This window comes from Sebastes umbrosus, chromosome 16 (assembly GCF_015220745.1).
Source record: "Sebastes umbrosus isolate fSebUmb1 chromosome 16, fSebUmb1.pri, whole genome shotgun sequence".
Taxonomy (NCBI): domain Eukaryota; kingdom Metazoa; phylum Chordata; class Actinopteri; order Perciformes; family Sebastidae; genus Sebastes; species Sebastes umbrosus.
In genome coordinates, this window is record NC_051284.1 from 13,463,186 (window position 1) to 13,472,210 (window position 9,025).

General features: G+C 41.3%; 1 long non-coding RNA gene across 1 annotated transcript in view; it reads left to right on the top strand.

Moving 5' to 3' along the window:
* Positions 1–1,571, top strand: part of LOC119474652 — a 39,204-nt gene extending 37,633 nt beyond the window's left edge. Inside the window, exon 3 of the long non-coding RNA XR_005203609.1 lies at positions 1,187–1,571. This is a non-coding gene — a long non-coding RNA (uncharacterized LOC119474652). The remainder of the gene's footprint in view (positions 1–1,186) is intronic.
* The last annotated feature ends 7,454 nt before the right edge of the window (positions 1,572–9,025 follow it).

The window sequence follows — 9,025 nt, forward strand, 5'->3', positions numbered from 1 at the left end:
GCTTAATGTTGCAACATTTTGTAAATGATACCAATGCTATGCATGGTGACAGTTGTTCAAGCTTTTTTTCTATTGACTGAAGAATATTTCCAAATAGTTAAAGAGGTACTGCACCCTTGTGTTAAATTATATCACCTTACTGTGGTGAAACACATCAATGCTGGTGTTAATATTGACATTTCTTACCAAATTCATAAAGATCTGCATTTCATGGGTTAAAAATGGCTCAACACGCCATCTACTGTTTTAAATCAGCCCTAATCTTACAGGGATAATGCAGGACACTATTTCGCCTGGAGGAGAGCGGGTGGCCGCCCAAGAGACGGAGGCGCTAGCGTTTGCGCTGGGTGAATTTGAGTTGTTGCAGCCGTGATGGTCGGTCGTCCACTCTGCTCCCGCCAAAGTATAGTCTCCTAGCAGCAGGGAGAGAGGCAGAGGGGCCGCGGGTTGCACTAGCTAATTTTTGTCTCCTTTGTGGTCTAATAAACAGTGAATTCATCAAATTCAGTGCCCTGTACCCAAGCTATGCTGCGTCGAGGCTTTCGTCATAGGTCTGGTTTCATCTCTCAGCCTCTTGACCACTTTTTAGCATTTTTCAAAATGATGCAGTGGGTGGACTTAAACTCAGGCCTGGAGGTGAAGTTACACTTTAAATTTATAATCTCCATTTACGCAGATGACACAATCTTATATGGCTCTTCTCCAATTCAAGCTACTGTATGTCTAGATGACAGTTTGCCTTTAACATACTTCACATCATACATCACTTCGACATCTCTGCATAACCTCAAACTTGTTCTGAATTTTAAGACAAACATGTTTTATCCTCAAGAAGAAAGGTTATAATAATAATAATGGTTAAACAATCAGGAGTGAATAATTCCTGCCTTTTTAGCGCTTCTTTCTTGGACTGCTACGACTGTGTGGACTGACCTCTTACAGTCAATACAGGCAGGCAGGATTAGACAAACGAATACAGCACACTTTGTAGTCAAACTGGAAAATAGGCTGGCAAGGTAGCACAATTGCCTTGTATGTGAACACTTAAATAAGTATAATGATGGCTTTGATCCCTTTTAAAATGTTCTACTAAAAGTAGCAGTTTTTATTTTGACTAATGTGTAGACAAGATAAAACATGTTTCATCCTTTAATTCTGGCAAACTTGGGATGTGTTTATTCATCAGATGGAGGTGAACCTGACCAGCTCAGCCTCCACGGTGGACCACACTGGGAGACCTCACATGTTATCTACGCCCATCAGACACCCATTCAGCCAGAGGGTCCTTCAAGCGTGCAATTTCTACAACACAGCCCGAGACAGACTGCATGCCATATGACCAGTCAACAAAGAAGTGAGACAGATAAGTGTACCTCTGCACAAATTCCCTTTTACAATCAGTGAAACTGCATTACACAGAGGTGACTCAGTGAACATTTGCTACAAAGGAGGTGTTGGCGCCAAGTCTGCTGGAATACTACGTGTGTTACTCACACCACAGCTGCTGAGATTAATCTTCACCGTCTGATCCAAGAGTTTAAAAAAAGCATGTTAAGTTAAAAACAAAAAGAATGTTATAATACACAGAATTATAATATCATTTATTATATACTTTTTAATCATAAATATTCTACTATAAATTATTATTACTTGTGAAAGTAATACAGTCACTATACAGTATCCTGCTTCTGACAGATATATTTGATGGATTCCTTCATTCAAAAGGTCAAACTTTATTGACTAGTTCAATGCAGCAGTTCAAAGAACAGGTTAACATTTCACAAGGACTAGCTGTTGTGAATCCTCACTTACCTCTCAACTCTGACCCTGCAACTGAACATACCACAGCAGGCACACACACACCACACACACTCCTTGAGGTTGTGGTTGTTAGCGTTGCTGAGGTGTACAGTAGTAGCGCTCCTGTGCAGACAACAGAGGCCGCGGCGCTGGCTGGGACACATGAGAGCCCCTCAGGAGGAAAATGTGATTCTAATAAACCCTTCAGTCGGGGGAGAGGGAGCTCTATAAAAACTGCCCTCCATTAAAAACACTCGGCTGCCATGGCTTTGTACTCAACACTGAGTGATTTTGCTGTCAACCTCTTAACTGCTGGGGCTTTTCTAAGAGCAAAAGTGAACGGGGCAATTAAAGTTGGTATTTGTTTAGGCACTATAAATGCAGTTTTTGGCAAAGAGAGCAGTAATATAATGCCGTATGATAACATAGGGAAATTAAGTCTTATTTGTTTTGTCATATGCACTAAAACATTTGTATGTGAAGGGATTTAGAGACATACATTTATGTTTCAAATTTTTAGCCATGCCAGCGGCATAGAAATGGCAATGTCAGTATGCTGATGGGTTGGTTGGTCCACCTCTTTGGTCCAGATTGAAATAAATCTTCATTCATGGTTCCAAGAGGATGAATCCTAATGAATTCAGTGATCCTCCTGGCTTTTCTTCTAGCACCACCATCAGGGCTTGAGCTTAAAGGCATCCCGTCGTCCCGGGGCCAAAAAAAAATAGGATGGAGGATGAAAATAATTTTGGTACGAATTTGGGACGAGAGCTGAAAGAAAAATACTTGTTATATTAGAATGAACAGTGATGAAAATGACTGAACGTTTTGTGTGGAATTATTCAAACCCAAGTCAATGAGATAAGCTTGCTAGTATTAATGTTACCAGTTAGCTAACATTAGACTCTTCGATGTTAATGTTACAGGTAACGCTCGCTAACGAGTCAGCAGCCAACGTTTGCATTTACAGTGAGTCAAAACTCTGCAACAGCTCAAATCATGTTACTAATGTTAACCACTTATTTACTTTCTTACTCCTCTTCATCCTTTGGGTAATAAGGCTGCAATGAGATCTCTCCATCGTGTTTTGTCCGAGGCAATTTGCTGCGTCTCTCCCCATGACAAGTGCATCTTGTCCTGCAGCTCCTCCAACTTTAAGACGCACCAGTTAGCAGTGCCGGTTCTAGCTTTTTGGGGGGCCCATATGCAAAATCTTGTTTGTTGATCAAATGCTACTTTTTACACATAAAAAATATTTTAATGTAACTTAGCTGCATCAAAAATCAAAACAAACATGCAAATTATAAATAAAAAAACAATAAAATAATTTTTTAAATAGAAAAAACAATGTTTTGGATAAATTAATAATTTATAAATAATAAATAAATAATTTGGTTTATGATTAAATCCCAGCAAAATTGATGGCGTTCCCATCAGCCTCAGCTGTACTTCGTGTTTAGAGCTAATTAGCAAATGTTAGCATGCTATCCCGCTAAACTATGTTGTCATAGTTAACATTATACCTCCTTAACATCAGCGTGTTAGTGTTTGTGTTAGCATAGTGACATTGGCATTTAGCTTGATTGATTCAGTATTCACTGATCACAGCTATTCCATTTAAATGAATTCATTTTGCTGAGAGACGTTGTCATATTGAATGCTGCTGTGACCAGCAGGCCATTAATCTCTTTCTCTAGATTTACTACAAATGTGCAAAAAGAGTTGTGAGGACAGACTAATGAGCTGTGAGTGAAATGATCGTGGTTTGTTTGGAAAAAGCGTGGAGTGGAACATGTATACACCATTAAGCATTTACCTTCCAACTTGTCTTGAGGCACGATAGAGACAACATCACAGAGGCTGCTGACAAAGCTCCAAGTAATCCTTTTGATTTTTGTTGTAGACCGGTCTGCCAGAGCATCATCTAGAGCTTTAGCTGTTTGGGGTTTTCCAACACTTCAAATGTCAATGTCGCCTTTTAAAGTGCTGAGATCAAATTACAACATCACAACCTTTAATCCACGAAAGGAAGATGTTCTCTCCCTCCCTTCTCTTTGGTGCCATTTCCTGAGAATACATACTTGCTCTCGTGTTGATTGTTATCTCTTTGGGTCTTGTTGTCAGTTTTCTGAATTGTTGTGTCAGTAGTTTGTCACGGTCGTCACATAAAACCACCAGGTTATGATCTTCAGTGGCCAAAGTCTGGTCTTTGTTTTCTTTGACGGACATTTTGAAGTTCACATTTGTTTAGGACGCAGTTTGTTGTAGCTGTGGTGACCCATTAATTCATCAGTTTCACATTCCCCAGTGGCACTCAAATGGTCAGTTTTAATTATAATACATACTGATCCATCAGCCAAAACAGCAAATTTAAGTAAAATATTATGAAAAGTTGTAATGAGATTATAGTGATTAATGGAAACTAATTGGGCTCTGTTGTCATTACTAAGATTACTGTTAGTATGGGCTAATTCTTTATGATACAGTGACTTTTTGACGTCTGAATGACTTGGTCAGTGGGCTTGTGTATCAGGACCCAAAGGTGAGAATGGAGGCCTTATGAGTCTGCATTGACTATGAGAAGTTTTCTTCAGGGTTCAACAATGAAGTACATAATAATTGTTGCTATTTTTAGCATTTGCATTGCACCGTCTGGTCTGTTTCCATATATATTTTTGTTTACATCATTTTGATTAATAAACAGGGTCCAGCCCTACCCCACCATACCCTATTAAACTTATTTTAAAAATAGCAATCATGTAATACTAACCCTATATACTGCAGAATCGGAAAGAAATTCCTGAAAAGTTAATATTGGATTTTTCGGCATGTCATCCGAGCCCTACCAGCAGCTTTTCTTGGCTGAGTTTCGGCCTCCAGATGGGGTCTGGAAAACATATATCCCTGCAAGAGGCTCCTGTAAATGCTGCTGCTGCTCATTGCTGCGGCCCAGCAGGCAACGCACCCCCTTATACCTCCCAATGGGAGCGCCGCCGGAAAGTGTCAGTCACAAGACGTCGGCATCTGTAACCTGAGGGAAGCAAAACACTTAGCTTCTGTTTCTCCACTTTCCCTGACACAGCACATTGGCCGTGGGCACGTGTCCACTGAGCAGGACCTCCAGTGGAGTATCACACGCGATGCAGAGTATAGGGAAATGCTCGCTGCACACAAATACATTGGTGAGCGTGAGGCTGGCTCCGTTGGAGAAACAGCTCTGTGTCATGTCATATTCAAAGTCTCATCTATCAGCAGCCTCAGTTGGCTCGTGCCACATCTCCTTTCAGCAGATGACAAAATAAACTCACAGGGCCAATACTCACAGGCCCAGATGTCTGTGAACACAACACCGGTGCCATTGCCTGGGAGCGTTTCTTTGAGCCACACAGAGCTCGGTGCCGCATATCTCTGACTTACAGTATCCTGGAGCTGTGATGTTGGTTCTGGTGTGTGGTGTGGAAAGCCTCTGAGCCTTTTTGATGCAAGTATCAAAATTAACCAGACATTTCAGAGGAAATATCCCCAATAAGTGACACGGGGGTTGAGATATTTCCTGGCACACTTCTTGTCCAATCAGTGCTGTCTGAGTAAAGTTGTCAGGGAAACAAAAGGGCTTCAGTGCAGGAGTACAGCTCGGTGCAATCTCTGATTGATTCACCAGTTCGTCTTCATCAGCATTTAGAGGAGTTTGATGAAAGAGGCTTTGACCTTTCTGATGATTTGGAACATTACTCATCCCTCGCTATTTCTTAAAGCTCTAGATGGAGTTTTCTCTTCTTCTCTTCCGCCTGGAATCATCTGCTAAAGAAATCTCACTTTAGACTTTTTGGAAATGGATTTGGACCATGAAGCTGCACCAAGGACCTACGCTACAGAGTAGAATAAAACTCACTGGTAGAGTTCACTGAGACTGAAAACATATACAGTGATCTGACAAGGACCATAAACCAAAGCGGTACAGTAACACATACTGTAGCTAATGCACATACTGTAGCCTAATAAGCCTGAATAATCATGTGGAATAAGCCTTTAAAACCAGCAGGAAGTCAGCGGACAAATGCAGGAATGTGTCCCAACATGTGTTTTTGTTTAGTAGCTCTATCTCGTCACAAAAAAAAGAAGAATTACACTGATTCCTCTGCTGCGCCACAGCTACGTCCGACGTCAACCTGCATCAAGATCTAATGGAATAAACGCACATGCGACTCTCAGATCTGTTCACTGACTTTAAAGTGGATTCATGTTTATATTGTACAAGCAGCCAAAGCTCCCAATTGGAAAATGTTGCATGCAGCTGTCTGGTGACTGGTCGTAGTGTTTTTTCCCCATGTGCAGAACAAATCACACGGCTAAATATGGTTCCGAACATTTGTTATTGGCAGTTCATAAGAGATGGTCTGATTGCCCATAGGAACTGTAGTGAGATCTTTGCTGATAAATTGTCATAAGGAAAAATAACAGTGCGTACATTTCCAGTTCAAGCAAACATTGTATGGAATAAATAACTTTCTGTGAGCTGTACTTATTTGTATGGTATAGTATCTGCAGAGTGCAAAGATAACACTATTCCTAACTTGGTGAATAAGCCCCCCTTTTCCTCTTTTTCATCGGGGAAAGCCTTTTTGTCCAGAGGAATTCAGACAGACGCCGACCCCCACCTCACTTCAACGCAGCCACGCAACAACGTGGAGTCTCCATTTGTTCCCCAGGGACATAGCTTCCTCAAGCGTGCTTCAGCTTTAACCGTAAATGCTCAGACATGACAGCAAGAGTTATAACTCCACCAGTGCAGGGAACCTCCGATTTGTGGGGCATGGAAAGATCCGAACAAGAGGAAAGTGGGAGGGGGGAAGGGGTTCCCGGCACTCATAAAGGGTGATGGCCTTATATTTTTCTGAGAAATCACCAGTTTTTTGTTAGAGAATGGAGAAGCCCTAAAAAAATGTGGGAAATTCCTCAGATTCTTGCTTGTTCTAGTAACTCTTGTTGGGTGTTCACCATGTTCTTCTATTCTTTTCTTTTTTTATAGCACATTTGGGTGACACGTTTGTTTCCAAACCCCCTCCTCATCACACGCAACCATGATCCAAAAGCTGGAGAAACTCTTGAAGGTATTTATTGACTGATTATTGGGGGAAATTTACCACGCATGTGGCAAACACATGGAGTAATTTAAACACCTCTAAATCTGTACGTGTGAAATGACTCTTGATGCAAATATTTAATTAGTAATCCCCTTGCAGAGTAAATACCTTGTTGTTGTGATTAAGGGAAGCTTTTGGAAATATCAAATAAAATGAGGCTACGTGTGGTGTTTAAACTGACCAATCCACAGTTTTCAGTGGGAGACATAGAACTGTTTTGAATATCAGTCATGCGTTTTTAAAAGAAATATATTAAGCTGTGTTTTTTTTGTACATGATGTACATAAATCAGAGCTGTGAGCCTTCCAGTGAACATCTGCATGTGCTGGCGTGTCCCGCATTGCGAATGACTGGAAGCGATTCCCTCCGAGAGCTGCAAAATCGTGGAAATGAATCTGTTTTCACAACATGCATGTTGCCCGGATTGCAGCCAGTACACGAGTCATCTCTGTGGCTTGATGTGTAACAACAAGAACTTTCAATTCTTGCTCATAATGTACTTATAAGGGGGTTAAGGTCAGTCAGAGAACAGCAGTCCGGTGAGACGCTTCACCGGGAAGAGTAATATAATGTCACGGTCACAGGTAGGACCTGCCCTTTGTGCCGGGAATCTCTGAAAATATTTACCCTGCTAAATGGATTTTTTGTATGCCAGGAAATAAAAGCCATGATAGATATTTTGGCAACAGTATGACACTCCAGAAAATCTGTTAAACAACCTCAAAGAAATATAATTTTATATTCCTCATACATGTCTGTAGAAAATGAACATAAGGATGCACAACATGCAACACCTTCTTTTTCATTTTAACATGACTGATTACCAAAACGTCACGCTCTGCTCTATATTTATTGCACTGCTGTATTTTAAACACGGTGTGGTGGTTGTGTTACACCACAAGAAAAATAATCAGGTGTGGTCTGTTTTAGTGCCCTCCTGAGCAACCGAGACAACACCAGGCTAAGCTCGTACCCCAGGGCTGCTGCTGTACGGGACTCACGCTTGGATGAGTTATTGTATGGGAGCTGTCCAACAGTTGTACCTGGCATAAAAGTTAAACACTTATCACTATTGACTTGGGCTTGTAATGTTGATTGTAACAATGTTAGATGTGTTATGGTCGTCATTCACAGCATTTATATTCCTGTTAATTTTCCTGCAAAGTGTTTCTCCCTCATCAGTGTTGTGCAGTAAAACAAGCTAAACCGCACTGAGCTTACAGTGCCAAACTAAAATGATAACATTCAAGGAGCGGTAATAACTCATCTTAATGTACACGTTATGCCTACAGATGAGAAACATCAGCTCTCAATAACCCCCTGCAGTTGCAGCTGCAGGAAGAACACAGGAAAGTGCAGTGATAGTTTTTCAAGCTGTAGGGACTACAAACGGTAGTCAGCACTCCCTTTAACTACTCTCCAAGCTGTTGGAGGCCCTCACAGGCGGAATGGTAACAGATTCAATTGGGGGAGAGAAAAAAAGCCAAGACAATATCTGTTTGGGTACATTCTTAGGCAGCATTCCCAGACACCGACAGTGACTTCAGTGAGGCTCTGGGACTGTGCCGGCTTTGCCAAGTTTATTCAAAACACAGGGACATTTGAAAGATTGTCCAAGTAGGTGATTGATGGAAAGAATGAGAGGTAAATGGAGTAGCTGAGATGAGGTAAGAACGTTTTTTCATCAAGTCACGCACACCTAAAGTGAGGGTGCTGAGAATAATACATTTGTATATGTTGTGTGCATCCACGCCACATGGCAGAAGAAACCCTTTTTGCGTCAAAGTCTGGTGATACTTTTCCCGTGAGGACTTGGCAGTCATCTCGACACTGACTGGAAGAAGTAGCGCAAACGGGCAGTAAATAAAAACGTCTTTATCAAGAAGATAAAAAATGAGCTGCTGCCATTTATTAGCTTCTTCACTGTGACCCTGACAGACTCTGTTGATTAGTTTCCAGGAGAAGAGCAGTGGAATGGCTTTAGATGGCACATCCCCCAGAGCACGGTGGACACTGACTCTGCACAGCCAACTGTTTTGAATCAGCGGTAAATACTGCATGGTACATTTAAAGACCTTAAA